The sequence below is a fragment of the Oncorhynchus gorbuscha genome, unplaced genomic scaffold (assembly GCF_021184085.1).
Source record: "Oncorhynchus gorbuscha isolate QuinsamMale2020 ecotype Even-year unplaced genomic scaffold, OgorEven_v1.0 Un_scaffold_2080, whole genome shotgun sequence".
Classification (NCBI taxonomy): domain Eukaryota; kingdom Metazoa; phylum Chordata; class Actinopteri; order Salmoniformes; family Salmonidae; genus Oncorhynchus; species Oncorhynchus gorbuscha.
Window position 1 is genome coordinate 31119 of NW_025746676.1, and position 16621 is coordinate 47739.

Below are 16621 nucleotides of genomic sequence, written 5' to 3' on the forward strand. Positions count from 1 at the left end.
CCCTGGTTGTTGCTCATCGCTACAGGGCCACTAGACCACTCTCCCCTGGCCCCTGGTTGTTGCTCATCGCTACAGGGCCACTAGACCACTCTCCCCTGGTTGTTGCTCATCGCTACAGGGCCACTAGACCACTCTCCCCTGGTTGTTGCTCATCGCTACAGGGCCACTAGACCACTCTCCCCTGGTTGTTGCTCATCGCTACAGGGCCACAGACCTAGACCACTCTCCCCAGGTTGTTGCTCATCGCTACAGGGCCACTAGACCACTCTCCCCTGGTTGTTGCTCATCGCTACAGGGCCACAGACCTAGACCACTCTCCCCTGGTTGTTGCTCATCGCTACAGGGCCACAGACCTAGACCACTCTCCCCTGGTTGTTGCTCATCGCTACAGGGCCACAGACCACTCTCCCCTGGCCCCTGGTTGTTGCTCATCACTACAGGGCCACAGACCACTCTCCCTGGTTGTTGCTCATCGCTACAGGGCACAGACCTAGACCACTCTCCCCTGGCCCCTGGTTGTTGCTCATCGCTACAGGGCCACAGACCTAGACCACTCTCCCCTGGCCCCTGGTTGTTGCTCATCACTACAGGGCCACAGACCACTCTCCCTGGCCCCTGGTTGTTGCTCATCACTACAGGGCCACAGACCACTCTCCCCTGGCCCCTGGTTGTTGCTCATCGCTACAGGGCCACAGACCTAGACCACTCTCCCCTGGTTGTTGCTCATCGCTACAGGGCCACAGACCTAGACCACTCTCCCCTGGTTGTTGCTCATCGCTACAGGGCCACAGACCTAGACCACTCTCCCCTGGCCCCTGGTTGTTGCTCATCACTACAGGGCCACAGACCACTCTCCCCTGGCCCCTGGTTGTTGCTCATCACTACAGGGCCACAGACCACTCTCCCCTGGCCCCTGGTTGTTGCTCATCGCTACAGGGCCACAGACCTAGACCACTCTCCCCTGGTTGTTGCTCATCGCTACAGGGCCACAGACCTAGACCACTCTCCCCTGGTTGTTGCTCATCGCTACAGGGCCACAGACCTAGACCACTCTGGCCCCTGGTTGTTGCTCATCGCTACAGGGCCACAGACCTAGACCACTCTCCCCTGGTTGTTCTCATCGCTACAGGGCCACAGACCACTCTCCCCTGGTTGTTGCTCATCGCTACAGGGCCACAGACCTAGACCACTCTCCCCTGGTTGTTGCTCATCGCTACAGGGCCACAGACCTAGACCACTCTCCCCTGGTTGTTGCTCATCGCTACAGGGCCACAGACCTAGACCACTCTCCCTGGTTGTTGCTCATCGCTACAGGGCCACAGACCTAGACCACTCTCCCCTGGCCCCTGGTTGTTGCTCATCGCTACAGGGCCACAGACCTAGACCACTCTCCCTGGCCCATGGTTGTTGCTCATCGCTACAGGGCCACAGACCTAGACCACTCTCCCCTGGTTGTTGCTCATCGCTACAGGGCCACTAGACCACTCTCCCCTGGTTGTTGCTCATCGCTCAGGGCCACTAGACCACTCTCCCCTGGTTGTTGCTCATCGCTACAGGGCCACTAGACCACTCTCCCTGGTTGTTGCTCATCGCTACAGGGCCACTAGACCACTCTCCCCTGGTTGTTGCTCATCGCTACAGGGACACAGACCTAGACCACTCTCCCTGGCCCCTGGTTGTTGCTCATCGCTACAGGGACACAGACCTAGACCACTCTCCCCTGGCCCCTGGTTGTTGCTCATCGCTACAGGGCCACTAGACCACTCTCCCTGGCCCCTGGTTGTTGCTCATCGCTACAGGGCCACAGACCTAGACCACTCTCCCTGGCCCCTGGTTGTTGCTCATCGCTACAGGGCCACAGACCTAGACCACTCTCCCTGGCCCCTGGTTGTTGCTCATCGCTACAGGGCCACAGACCTAGACCACTCTCCCCTGGTTGTTGCTCATCGCTACAGGGCCACTAGACCACTCTCCCTGGTTGTTGCTCATCGCTACAGGGCCACTAGACCACTCTCCCCTGGCCCCTGGTTGTTGCTCATCGCTACAGGGCCACTAGACCACTCTCCCCTGGCCCCTGGTTGTTGCTCATCGCTACAGGGCCACTAGACCACTCTCCCCTGGTTGTTGCTCATCGCTACAGGGCCACTAGACCACTCTCCCCTGGTTGTTGTTCATCGCTACAGGGCCACTAGACCACTCTCCCCTGGTTGTTGCTCATCGCTACAGGGCCACAGACCTAGACCACTCTCCCCAGGTTGTTGCTCATCGCTACAGGGCCACTAGACCACTCTCCCCTGGTTGTTGCTCATCGCTACAGGGCCACTAGACCACTCTCCCCTGGTTGTTGCTCATCGCTACAGGGCCACTAGACCACTCTCCCCTGGTTGTTGCTCATCGCTACAGGGTCACTAGACCACTCTCCCCTGGTTGTTGCTCATCGCTACAGGGACACAGACCTAGACCACTCTCCCCTGGCCCCTGGTTGTTGCTCATCGCTACAGGGCCACAGACCTAGACCACTCTCCCCTGGCCCCTGGTTGTTGCTCATCACTACAGGGCCACAGACCACTCTCCCCTGGCCCCTGGTTGTTGCTCATCACTACAGGGCCACAGACCACTCTCCCCTGGCCCCTGGTTGTTGCTCATCGCTACAGGGCCACAGACCTAGACCACTCTCCCCTGGTTGTTGCTCATCGCTACAGGGCCACAGACCTAGACCACTCTCCCCTGGTTGTTGCTCATCGCTACAGGGCCACAGACCTAGACCACTCTCCCCTGGTTGTTGCTCATCGCTACAGGGCCACAGACCTAGACCACTCTCCCCTGGCCCCTGGTTGTTGCTCATCGCTACAGGGCCACAGACCTAGACCACTCTCCCCTGGCCCATGGTTGTTGCTCATCGCTACAGGGCCACAGACCTAGACCACTCTCCCCTGGTTGTTGCTCATCGCTACAGGGCCACTAGACCACTCTCCCCTGGTTGTTGCTCATCGCTACAGGGCCACTAGACCACTCTCCCTGGTTGTTGCTCATCGCTACAGGGCCACTAGACCACTCTCCCCTGGTTGTTGCTCATCGCTACAGGGCCACTAGACCACTCTCCCTGGTTGTTGCTCATCGCTACAGGGACACAGACCTAGACCACTCTCCCCTGGCCCCTGGTTGTTGCTCATCGCTACAGGGACACAGACCTAGACCACTCTCCCCTGGCCCCTGGTTGTTGCTCATCGCTACAGGGCCACTAGACCACTCTCCCTGGCCCCTGGTTGTTGCTCATCGCTACAGGGCCACAGACCTAGACCACTCTCCCTGGCCCCTGGTTGTTGCTCATCGCTACAGGGCCACAGACCTAGACCACTCTCCCCTGGCCCCTGGTTGTTGCTCATCGCTACAGGGCCACAGACCTAGACCACTCTCCCCTGGTTGTTGCTCATCGCTACAGGGCCACTAGACCACTCTCCCTGGTTGTTGCTCATCGCTACAGGGCCACTAGACCACTCTCCCCTGGCCCCTGGTTGTTGCTCATCGCTACAGGGCCACTAGACCACTCTCCCTGGCCCCTGGTTGTTGCTCATCGCTACAGGGCCACTAGACCACTCTCCCCTGGTTGTTGCTCATCGCTACAGGGCCACTAGACCACTCTCCCCTGGTTGTTGCTCATCGCTACAGGGCCACTAGACCACTCTCCCCTGGTTGTTGCTCATCGCTACAGGGCCACAGACCTAGACCACTCTCCCCAGGTTGTTGCTCATCGCTACAGGGCCACTAGACCACTCTCCCCTGGTTGTTGCTCATCGCTACAGGGCCACTAGACTACTCCCTGGTTGTTGCTCATCGCTACAGGGCCACTAGACCACTCTCCCTGGTTGTTGCTCATCGCTACAGGGTCACTAGACCACTCTCCCCTGGTTGTTGCTCATCGCTACAGGGACACAGACCTAGACCACTCTCCCCTGGCCCCTGGTTGTTGCTCATCGCTACAGGGCCACAGACCTAGACCACTCTCCCCTGGCCCCTGGTTGTTGCTCATCACTACAGGGCCACAGACCACTCTCCCCTGGCCCCTGGTTGTTGCTCATCACTACAGGGCCACAGACCACTCTCCCTGGCCCCTGGTTGTTGCTCATCGCTACAGGGCCACAGACCTAGACCACTCTCCCCTGGTTGTTGCTCATCGCTACAGGGCCACAGACCTAGACCACTCTCCCCTGGTTGTTGCTCATCGCTACAGGGCCACAGACCTAGACCACTCTCCCCTGGTTGTTCTCATCGCTACAGGGCCACAGACCTAGACCACTCTCCCCTGGTTGTTGCTCATCGCTACAGGGCCACAGACCTAGACCACTCTCCCCTGGTTGTTGCTCATCGCTACAGGGCCACAGACCTAGACCACTCTCCCCTGGCCCCTGGTTGTTGCTCATCACTACAGGGCCACAGACCACTCTCCCCTGGCCCCTGGTTGTTGCTCATCACTACAGGGCCACAGACCACTCTCCCCTGGCCCCTGGTTGTTGCTCATCGCTACAGGGCCACAGACCTAGACCACTCTCCCCTGGTTGTTGCTCATCGCTACAGGGCCACAGACCTAGACCACTCTCCCCTGGTTGTTGCTCATCGCTACAGGGCCACAGACCTAGACCACTCTCCCCTGGTTGTTGCTCATCGCTACAGGGCCACAGACCTAGACCACTCTCCCCTGGTTGTTCTCATCGCTGTACAGGGCCACAGACCTAGACCACTCTCCCTGGTTGTTGCTCATCGCTACAGGGCCACAGACCTAGACCACTCTCCCTGGTTGTTGCTCATCGCCAGGGTCCAGACCTAGACCACTCTCCCCAGGTTGTTGCTCATCGCTACAGGGCCACAGACCTAGACCACTCTCCCCAGGTTGTTGCTCAGGCTACAGGGCCACAGACCTAGACCACTCTCCCTGGTTGTTGCTCATCGCTACAGGGCCACAGACCTAGACCACTCTCCCCAGGTTGTTGCTCATCGCTAAGGGACAGACCTAGACCACTCTCCCTGGTTGTTGCTCATCGCTGGGACAGGGCCCAGACCTAGACCACTCTCCCCTGGTTGTTGCTCATGCTGGGACAGGGCCACAGACCTAGACCACTCTCCCCTGGGTTGCTCAGGCTACAGGGCCCAGACCTAATGACTCTCCCCTGGTTGTTGCTCATCGCTACAGGGCCACAGACCTAGACCACTCTCCCCTGGTTGTTGCTCATCGCTACAGGGCCACAGACCACTCTCCCTCTGTTGCTCTGCTGGGACCAGGGCCCAGACCTAGACCACTCTCCCTGGTTCTGCTCATGGGACCAGGGCCAGACTAGACCACTCTCCCTCCCTGCTGTGGGACATCAGGCTTCATGTGGAAAATTGTGTATACTTCACCCTCAGAAGATTTACAGTCAAACAATTTTTATAATGACTCTCTCTCTCTCTCTCTGCTGTGGGACCAGGCTGTCCAGACTAATGACTCTCTCTCTCTCTCTCTCTGCTGTGGGACCAGGCTGTCCAGACTAATGACTCTCTCTCTCTCTCTGCTGTGGGACCAGGCTGTCCAGACTAATGCCTCTCTCTCTGCTGTGGGACCAGGCTGTCCAGACTAATGCCTCTCTCTCTCTCTCTGCTGTGGGACCAGGCTGTCCAGACTAATGACTCTCTCTCTCTGCTGTGGGACCAGGCTGTCCAGACTAATGACTCTCTCTCTCTCTGCTGTGGGACCAGGCTGTCCAGACTAATGACTCTCTCTCTCTGCTGTGGGACCAGGCTGTCCAGACTAATGACTCTCTCTTTCTCTCTGCTGTGGGACCAGGCTGTCCAGACTAATGACTCTCTCTCTGCTGTGGGACCAGGCTGTCCAGACTAATGACTCTCTCTCTCTCTGCTGTGGGACCAGGCTGTCCAGACTAATGACTCTCTCTCTCTCTCTGCTGTGGGACCAGGCTGTCCAGACTAATGACTCTCTCTCTCTCTCTGCTGTGGGACCAGGCTGTCCAGACTAATGACTCTCTCTCTCTCTCTGCTGTGGGACCAGGCTGTCCAGACTAATGACTCTCTCTCTCTGCTGTGGGACCAGGCTGTCCAGACTAATGACTCTCTCTCTCTCTGCTGTGGGACCAGGCTGTCCAGACTAATGACTCTCTCTCTCTCTGCTGTGGGACCAGGCTGTCCAGACTAATGACTCTCTCTCTCTCTCTGCTGTGGGACCAGGCTGTCCAGACTAATGACTCTCTCTCTCTCTCTGCTGTGGGACCAGGCTGTCCAGACTAATGACTCTTTCTCTCTGCTGTGGGACCAGGCTGTCCAGACTAATGACTCTCTCTCTCTCTCTGCTGTGGGACCAGGCTGTCCAGACTGATGACTCTCTCTCTCTCTGCTGTGGGACCAGGCTGTCCAGACTAATGACTCTCTCTCTCTGCTGTGGGACCAGGCTGTCCAGACTAATGACTCTCTCTCTCTCTGCTGTGGGACCAGGCTGTCCAGACTAATGACTCTCTCTCTCTCTGCTGTGGGACCAGGCTGTCCAGACTAATGACTCTCTCTCTCTCTGCTGTGGGACCAGGCTGTCCAGACTAATGACTCTCTCTCTCTCTGCTGTGGGACCAGGCTGTCCAGACTAATGACTCTCTCTCTCTCTGCTGTGGGACCAGGCTGTCCAGACTAATGACTCTCTCTCTCTCTCTGCTGTGGGACCAGGCTGTCCAGACTAATGACTCTCTCTCTCTCTGCTGTGGGACCAGGCTGTCCAGACTAATGACTCTCTCTCTCTCTCTGCTGTGGGACCAGGCTGTCCAGACTAATGACTCTCTCTCTCTCTGCTGTGGGACCAGGCTGTCCAGACTAATGACTCTCTCTCTCTCTGCTGTGGGACCAGGCTGTCCAGACTAATGACTCTCTCTCTCTCTCTGCTGTGGGACCAGGCTGTCCAGACTAATGACTCTCTCTCTCTGCTGTGGGACCAGGCTGTCCAGACTAATGACTCTCTCTCTCTCTCTGCTGTGGGACCAGGCTGTCCAGACTAATGACTCTCTCTCTCTCTCTCTGCTGTGGGACCAGGCTGTCCAGACTAATGACTCTCTCTCTCTCTCTGCTGTGGGACCAGGCTGTCCAGACTAATGACTCTCTCTCTCTGCTGTGGGACCAGGCTGTCCAGACTAATGACTCTCTCTCTCTCTCTGCTGTGGGACCAGGCTGTCCAGACTAATGACTCTCTCTCTCTGCTGTGGGACCAGGCTGTCCAGACTAATGACTCTCTCTCTCTCTCTCTGCTGTGGGACCAGGCTGTCCAGACTAATGACTCTCTCTCTCTGCTGTGGGACCAGGCTGTCCAGACTAATGACTCTCTCTCTCTCTCTGCTGTGGGACCAGGCTGTCCAGACTAATGACTCTCTCTCTGCTGTGGGACCAGGCTGTCCAGACTAATGACTCTCTCTCTCTCTCTGCTGTGGGACCAGGCTGTCCAGACTAATGACTCTCTCTTTCTCTCTGCTGTGGGACCAGGCTGTCCAGACTAATGACTCTCTCTCTCTCTGCTGTGGGACCAGGCTGTCCAGACTAATGACTCTCTCTCTCTCTGCTGTGGGACCAGGCTGTCCAGACTAATGACTCTCTCTCTCTCTCTGCTGTGGGACCAGGCTGTCCAGACTAATGACTCTCTCTCTCTCTCTCTGCTGTGGGACCAGGCTGTCCAGACTAATGACTCTCTCTCTCTCTGCTGTGGGACCAGGCTGTCCAGACTAATGACTCTCTCTCTCTCTGCTGTGGGACCAGGCTGTCCAGACTAATGACTCTCTCTCTCTCTGCTGTGGGACCAGGCTGTCCAGACTAATGACTCTCTCTCTCTCTCTGCTGTGGGACCAGGCTGTCCAGACTAATGACTCTCTCTCTCTCTCTGCTGTGGGACCAGGCTGTCCAGACTAATGACTCTCTCTCTCTGCTGTGGGACCAGGCTGTCCAGACTAATGACTCTCTCTCTCTCTCTGCTGTGGGACCAGGCTGTCCAGACTGAATGACTCTCTCTCTCTCTCTGCTGTGGGACCAGGCTGTCCAGACTAATGACTCTCTCTCTCTGCTGTGGGACCAGGCTGTCCAGACTAATGACTCTCTCTCTCTGCTGTGGGACCAGGCTGTCCAGACTAATGACTCTCTCTCTCTCTCTGCTGTGGGACCAGGCTGTCCAGACTAATGACTCTCTCTCTCTCTCTGCTGTGGGACCAGGCTGTCCAGACTAATGACTCTCTCTCTCTCTCTGCTGTGGGACCAGGCTGTCCAGACTAATGACTCTCTCTCTCTCTGCTGTGGGACCAGGCTGTCCAGACTAATGACTCTCTCTCTCTGCTGTGGGACCAGGCTGTCCAGACTAATGACTCTCTCTCTCTCTGCTGTGGGACCAGGCTGTCCAGACTAATGACTCTCTCTCTCTCTCTCTCTGCTGTGGGACCAGGCTGTCCAGACTAATGACTCTCTCTCTCTCTCTGCTGTGGGACCAGGCTGTCCAGACTAATGACTCTCTCTCTGCTGTGGGACCAGGCTGTCCAGACTAATGACTCTCTCTCTCTCTCTGCTGTGGGACCAGGCTGTCCAGACTAATGACTCTCTCTCTCTCTGCTGTGGGACCAGGCTGTCCAGACTAATGACTCTCTCTCTCTCTCTGCTGTGGGACCAGGCTGTCCAGACTAATGACTCTCTCTCTCTGCTGTGGGACCAGGCTGTCCAGACTAATGCCTCTCTCTCTCTCTCTGCTGTGGGACCAGGCTGTCCAGACTAATGACTCTCTCTCTCTGCTGTGGGACCAGGCTGTCCAGACTAATGACTCTTTCTCTCTGCTGTGAGACCAGGCTGTCCAGACTAATGACTCTCTCTCTCTCTCTCTCTGCTGTGGGACCAGGCTGTCCAGACTAATGACTCTCTCTCTCTCTCTGCTGTGGGACCAGGCTGTCCAGACTAATGACTCTCTCGCTCTCTCTGCTGTGGGACCAGGCTGTCCAGACTAATGACTCTCTCTCTCTCTCTGCTGTGGGACCAGGCTGTCCAGACTAATGACTCTCTCTCTCTCTCTGCTGTGGGACCAGGCTGTCCAGACTAATGACTCTCTCTCTCTCTGCTGTGGGACCAGGCTGTCCAGACTAATGACTCTCTCTCTCTCTGCTGTGGGACCAGGCTGTCCAGACTAATGACTCTCTCTCTCTCTGCTGTGGGACCAGGCTGTCCAGACTAATGACTCTCTCTCTCTCTCTGCTGTGGGACCAGGCTGTCCAGACTAATGACTCTCTCTCTCTCTCTGCTGTGGGACCAGGCTGTCCAGACTAATGACTCTCTCTCTGCTGTGGGACCAGGCTGTCCAGACTAATGACTCTTTCTCTCTGCTGTGGGACCAGGCTGTCCAGACTAATGACTCTCTCTCTCTCTCTGCTGTGGGACCAGGCTGTCCAGACTAATGACTCTCTCTCTCTCTCTGCTGTGGGACCAGGCTGTCCAGACTAATGACTCTCTCTCTCTCTGCTGTGGGACCAGGCTGTCCAGACTAATGACTCTCTCTCTCTCTCTGCTGTGGGACCAGGCTGTCCAGACTAATGACTCTCTCTCTCTCTGCTGTGGGACCAGGCTGTCCAGACTAATGACTCTCTCTCTCTCTCTGCTGTGGGACCAGGCTGTCCAGACTAATGACTCTTTCTCTCTGCTGTGGGACCAGGCTGTCCAGACTAATGACTCTCTCTCTCTCTCTGCTGTGGGACCAGGCTGTCCAGACTAATGACTCTCTCTCTCTCTGCTGTGGGACCAGGCTGTCCAGACTAATGACTCTCTCTCTCTCTGCTGTGGGACCAGGCTGTCCAGACTAATGACTCTCTCTTTCTCTCTGCTGTGGGACCAGGCTGTCCAGACTAATGACTCTCTCTCTCTCTCTGCTGTGGGACCAGGCTGTCCAGACTAATGACTCTCTCTCTCTCTCTGCTGTGGGACCAGGCTGTCCAGACTAATGACTCTCTCTCTCTCTCTCTCTGCTGTGGGACCAGGCTGTCCAGACTAATGACTCTCTCTTCTCTCTCTGCTGTGGGACCAGGCTGTCCAGACTAATGACTCTCTCTCTCTCTCTGCTGTGGGACCAGGCTGTCCAGACTAATGACTCTCTCTCTCTCTCTGCTGTGGGACCAGGCTGTCCAGACTAATGCCTCTCTCTCTCTCTCTGCTGTGGGACCAGGCTGTCCAGACTAATGACTCTCTCTCTCTCTGCTGTCGGACCAGGCTGTCCAGACTAATGCCTCTCTCTCTCTCTCTGCTGTGGGACCAGGCTGTCCAGACTAATGACTCTCTCTCTCTCTCTGCTGTGGGACCAGGCTGTCCAGACTAATGACTCTCTCTTTCTCTCTGCTGTGGGACCAGGCTGTCCAGACTAATGACTCTCTCTCTCTCTGCTGTGGGACCAGGCTGTCCAGACTAATGACTCTCTCTTTCTCTCTGCTGTGGGACCAGGCTGTCCAGACCAATTAACTACAAAGGTTTGGGGAAACTGTCTCACCGCTGATTGGTTATCGTCTCTCCTTACAGGGACGGCCCTGACCAAGGATCTCCTCAGATTGGTCAGTTCAGTGGGAACACGCCCCAGAAAGAGGTCTATACCACAGCCAATCATGTCCTCATCAAGTTCCACAGTGATTTCAGCACCAGTGGGTTCTTTGTACTTAGTTACCATGGTGAGTAGTGCATTTTTACAGTTTCTACTTAGTTACCATGGTGAGTGTTCCCTGTTAAAGAGACTGCTTCAGCTGTAATGATTCTGATTCAAATGAACCAGTATATTAAATAGAACCCTAGACTGGACATTGGTAAAATGATGAACTTACAGCATTCATGAACTTACTGCCTTCATGAACTTACTGCCTTCATGAACTTACTGCCTTCTTGAACTTACTGCCTACATGAACTTACTGCCTTCATGAACTTACTGCCTTCATGAACTTACTGCCTACATGAACTTACTGCCTTCATGAACTTACTGCCTTCATGAATTTACTGCCTACATGAACTTACTGCCTACATGAATTTATAGTCATTATGAACATAGTGTTTATGAAACTTACAGAATTTACTTTATGAACTCAGTGCCTTTATGAACTTAGTCTTTATGAACTTAGTCTTTATGAACTTAGTCTTTATGAACTTACAGTGTTTATGAACTCAGTCTTTATGAACTTAGTCTTTATGAATTCAGTCTTTATGAACTCAGTCTTTATGACTTAGTCTTTATGAACTCAGTCTTTATGAACTTAGTCTTTATGAACTTAGTCTTTATGACTCAGTCTTTATGAACTTAGTCTATATGAACTTACAGTGTTTATGAACTCAGTCTTTATGAACTTAGTCTTTATGAACTCAGTCTTTATGAACTTAGTCTTTATGAACTTAGTCTTTATGACTCAGTCTTTATGAACTTAGTCTTCAGGAACTTAGTCTTTATGAACTTAGTCTGTCATGTTTTGTCATTTATTATCATGTCTTGTCCCTGTGCTTCCCATTCTATTCGTTTCCCTCTGCTGGTCTTATTAGGTTCTTTCCCTCTTTCTATCCCTCTCTCTCCCCCTCCCTCTCTCACTCTCTCGCTCTCTCTTCTCTCTATCGTTCCGTTCCTGCTCCCAGCTGTTCCTATTCCCCTAATCATCATTTAGTCCTCCCACACCTGTTCCCGATCCTTTTCCCTGATTAGAGTCCCTATTTCACTCCTTGTTTCCCGTACCTGCCCTGTCGGATCCTCATTTATAATTCACCGTGCTGTGTCTATGTTTTGCCCTGTCGTGTCGTGTTTCCCTCAGATGCTGCGTGGTGAGCAGGTGTCTGAGTCTGCTAGGTTCAAGTGCCTTCCCGAGGCAACCTGCAGTTCTCGATCAAGTCTCCAGTCTGTTCTTGTCTTTACGTGTAGTATTATGCTTTTTGTTTTGTAAAGTTTATTCTGGATTAAATACTCTGTTTTCGCCAAGTCGCTTTTGGGTCCTCATTCACCAGCATGACAGAAGGATCCGACCGAGGAATGGACCCAGCGACTACAGACGCTCGTAACACTGCCGTCGAGATCCAAGGAGCCATGCTCGGCAGACACGAGCAGGAATTGTCTGCTGCTCGCCATGCCGTGGAGAACCTGGCCGCTCAGGTTTCCGACCTCTCTGGACAGTTCCAGAGTCTTCGTCTCGTGCCACCTGTTACTTCCTGGCCTGCCGAGCCTCCAGAACCTAGGGTTAATAACCCACCTTGCTACTCCGGGCAGCCCACTGAGTGCCGCTCCTCCTGATTTCAGCACGTTCTCACCCAGTGTGAGATTGTGTTCTCTCTCCAACCCAACACATACTCTAGAGAGAGAGCTCGGGTTGCTTACGTCATTTCACTCCTTACTGGCCGGGCCCGAGAGTGGGGCACAGCTATCTGGGAGGCAAGGGCTGATTGTTCTAACAATTACCAGAACTTTAAAGAGGAGATGATTCGGGTTTTTGACCGTTCAGTTTTTGGTGGGGAGGCTTCTAGGGTCCTGGCTTCCTTATGCCAAGGTGATCGATCCATAACGGATTACTCTATAGAGTTTCGTACTCTTGCTGCCTCTAGTGACTGGAACGAGCCGGCGCTGCTCGCTCGTTTTCTGGAGGGACTCCACACAGTGGTCAAAGATGAGATTCTCTCCCGGGAGGTTCCTTCAGATGTGGACTCTTTGATTGCTCTCGCCATCCGCATAGAACGACGGGTAGATCTTCGTCACCAGGCTCGTGGAAGAGAGCTCGCATCAACGGTGTTTCCCTGCTCCGCATCGCAACCATCTCCCTCCTCTGGCTCTGAGACTGAGCCCATGCAGCTGGGAGGGATTCGCATCTCGACTAAGGAGAGGGAACGGAGGATCACCAACCGCCTGTGCCTCTATTGCGGATTTGATGGACATTTTGTTAATTCATGTCCAGTAAGAGGCCAGAGCCCATCAGTAAGCGGAGGGCTACTGGTGAGCGCTACTACTCAGGTCTCTTCATCTAGATCTTGTACTACTATGTCGGTCCATCTACGCTGGACCGGTTCGGTGCTACATGCAGTGCCTTGATTGACTCTGGGGCTGAGGGTTGTTTCATGGACGAAGCATGGGTTCGAGGAAACATAACATTCCTTTCAGACAGTTAGACAAGCCTACGCCCATGTTTGCCTTAGATGGTAGTCATCTTCCCAGTATCAAATTTGAGACACTACCTTTAACTCTCACAGTATCTTGTAACCACAGTGAGACTATTTCTCCTTTTTTGATTTTTCATTCACCTTTCACACCTGTTGTTTGGGTCATCCGCTGGCTAGTACGGTCATCGAGAATCCTTCTATTAATGGTTTGGAGGGAGTTCCTGGAACGTTCTGTCATTGAAGTGCGTCCGTCAGTCTCTCTTCCGGGTTTCATCCCCAGTCTAGGGTCAACCAGAGAGGGCCAATCAGACGATTGGTCGCATACTACGCAGCCTATCTTTCAGAAACCCTGCGTCTTGGGCAGAACAGCTCCCCTGGGCAGAATACGCTAGACAACTCGCTTCCTTCGTCTGCTACCGGGTTATCTTTTCAGAGTAGTCTGGGTTACCAGCCTCCTCTATTCTCTTCCCAGCTTGCCGAGTCCAGCGTTCCCTCCGCTCAAGCGTTTGTCCAACGTTGTGAGCGCACCTGGAGGAGGGTGAGGTCTGCACTTTGCCGCTACAGGGCACAGACTGTGAGAGCCGCCAATAAACGCAGGATTAAGAGTCAGGTATTGTTGCGGCCAGAGAGTGTGGCTTTCCACTCGCAACCTTCCTCTTACGACAGCTTCTCGTAAGTTGACTCCGCGGTTCATTGGTCCGTTCCGTGTCTCCCAGGTCGTCAATCCTGTCGCTGTGCGACTCGCATGTTCTTCCGCGACATCTTTTCTCGGTCCATCCTGTCTTCCATGTCTCCTGTGTTAAGCCCTTTCTTCGCACCCCGTTGGTCTTTCCCTCCCCCTCCCGTCCTTGTCGAGAGCGCACCTATTTACAAGGTACATAAGATCATGGACATGCGTTCTCGGGGGACGGGGTCACCAATACTTAGTGGATTGGGAGGGTTACGGTCCTGAGGAGAGGAGTTGGGTTCCGTCTCGGGACGTGCTGGACCGTTCACTCATTGATGATTTCCTCCGTTGCCGCCATGGATTCCTCCTCGAGTGCGCCAGGAGGCGCTCGGTGAGTGGGGGGTACTGTCATGTTTTGTCATTTATTATCTTGTCTTGTCCCTGTGCTTCCCATTCTATTCGTTTCCCTCTGCTGGTCTTATTAGGTTCTTTCCCTCTTTCTATCCCTCTCTCTCCCCCTCCCTCTCTCACTCTCTCGCTCTCTCTTCTCTCTATCGTTCCGTTCCTGCTCCCAGCTGTTCCTATTCCCCTAATCATCATTTAGTCTTCCCACACCTGTTCCCGATCCTTTTCCCTGATTAGAGTCCCTATTTCACTCCTTGTTTCCCGTACCTGCCCTGTCGGATCCTCATTTATAATTCACCGTGCTGTGTCTATGTTTTGCCCTGTCGTGTCGTGTTTCCCTCAGATGCTGCGTGGTGAGCAGGTGTCTGAGTCTGCTAGGTTCAAGTGCCTTCCCGAGGCAACCTGCAGTTCTCGATCAAGTCTCCAGTCTGTTCTTGTCTTTACGTGTAGTATTATGCTTTTTGTTTTGTAAAGTTTATTCTGGATTAAATACTCTGTTTTCGCCAAGTCGCTTTTGGGTCCTCATTCACCAGCATGACATAGTCTTTATGAACTTAGTCTTTATGAACTTAGTCTTTATGAACTTAGTCTTTATGAACTTAGTCTATATGAACTTACAGTGTTTATGAACTCAGTCTTTATGAACTTAGTCTTTATGAACTCAGTCTTTATGATCTCAGTCTTTATGAACTTAGTCTTTATGAACTTAGTCTATATGAACTTACAGTGTTTATGAATTCCTCTCCTCACCTCCTTCTCAAACATAATGGAAGGTCCCTCCCCTCAGATCTTCTTCTCTGCGTTTTGAGAAGGAGGTAAGGAGGAGAGTGGTTGAAAGGAATAGAGGGGAAGCTGAATTAAGTCAAAGAACACCTCGGGCTCCCCGAGTGACGCAGTGATCTGAGGCAGCAGTCTAAGGCAGTGCTAGAGGCGTCACTACAGACTGTGGTTCGATTCCAGGCTGTATCACAGCGGTCTAAGGCACTGCATCTCAGTGCTAGAGGCGTCACTACAGACCGTGGTTCGATTCCAGGCTGTATCACAGCGGTCTAAGGCACTGCATCTCAGTGCTAGAGGTGTTACTACAGACCGTGGTTCGATTCCAGGCTGTATCACAGCGGACTAAGGCACTGCATCTCAGTGCTAGAGGTGTTACTACAGACCGTGGTTCGATTCCAGGCTGTATCACAGCGGACTAAGGCACTGCATCTCAGTGCTAGAGGCGTCACTACAGTCCATGGTTTGATTCCAGGCTGTATCACAGCGGTCTAAGGCACTGCATCTCAGTGATGGAGGCGTCACTACAGACTGTGGTTTGATTCCAGGCTGTATCACAGCGGTCTAAGGCACTGCATCTCAGTGCTAAAGGCGTTACTACAGACCGTGGTTCGATTCCAGGCTGTATCACAGCGGTCTAAGGCACTGCATCACAGTGCGAGAGGCAACACTACAGACCGTGGTTCGATTCCAGTCTGCATCACAGCGGTCTAAGGCACTGCATCTCAGTGGTAGAGGCGTCACTACAGACCGTGGTTCGATTCCAGTCTGCATCACAGCGGTCTAAGGCACTGCATCTCAGTGGTAGAGGCTTCACTACAGACCGTGGTTCGATTCCAGTCTGCATCACAGCGGTCTAAGGCACTGCATCACAGTGCGAGAGGCAATACTACAGACCATGGTTTGATTCCAGTCTGCATCACAGCGGTCTAAGGCACTGCGTCTCAGTGGTAGAGGCGTCACTACAGACCGTGGTTCGATTCCAGGCTGCATCACAGCGGTCTAAGGCACTGCGTCTCAGTGGTAGAGGCGTCACTACAGACCGTGGTTCGATTCCAGTCTGCATCACAGCGGTCTAAGGCACTGCGTCTCAGTGGTAGAGGCGTCACTACAGACCGTGGTTCGATTCCAGGCTGTATCACAGCGGTCTAAGGCACTGCATCTCAGTGCTAGAGGCGTCACTACAGTCCATGGTTTGATTCCAGTCTGCATCACAGCGGTCTAAGGCACTGCGTCTCAGTGGTAGAGGCGTCACTACAGACCGTGGTTTAGAGGTCTAAGGCACTGCGTCTCAGTGGTAGAGGCGTCACTACAGACCGTGGTTCAGCGGTCTAAGGCACTGCGTCTCAGTGGTAGAGGCGTCACTACAGACCGTGGTTCAGCGGTCTAAGGCACTGCGTCTCAGTGGTAGAGGCGTCACTACAGACCGTGGTTCAGCGGTCTAAGGCACTGCGTCTCAGTGGTAGAGGCGTCACTACAGACCGTGGTTCAGCGGTCTAAGGCACTGCGTCTCAGTGGTAGAGGCGTCACTACAGACCGTGGTTCAGCGGTCTAAGGCACTGCGTCTCAGTGGTAGAGGCGTCACTACAGACCGTGGTTCAGCGGTCTAAGGCACTGCGTCTCAGTGGT

General features: G+C 53.9%; 1 long non-coding RNA gene across 1 annotated transcript in view; it reads left to right on the forward strand.

The window, feature by feature from the left end:
- Positions 1-10682, forward strand: part of LOC124024926 — a 31265-nt gene extending 20583 nt beyond the window's left edge. Inside the window, exon 3 of the long non-coding RNA XR_006837105.1 lies at positions 10552-10682. This is a non-coding gene — a long non-coding RNA (uncharacterized LOC124024926). The remainder of the gene's footprint in view (positions 1-10551) is intronic.
- Positions 10683-16621: the final 5939 nt, after the last annotated feature.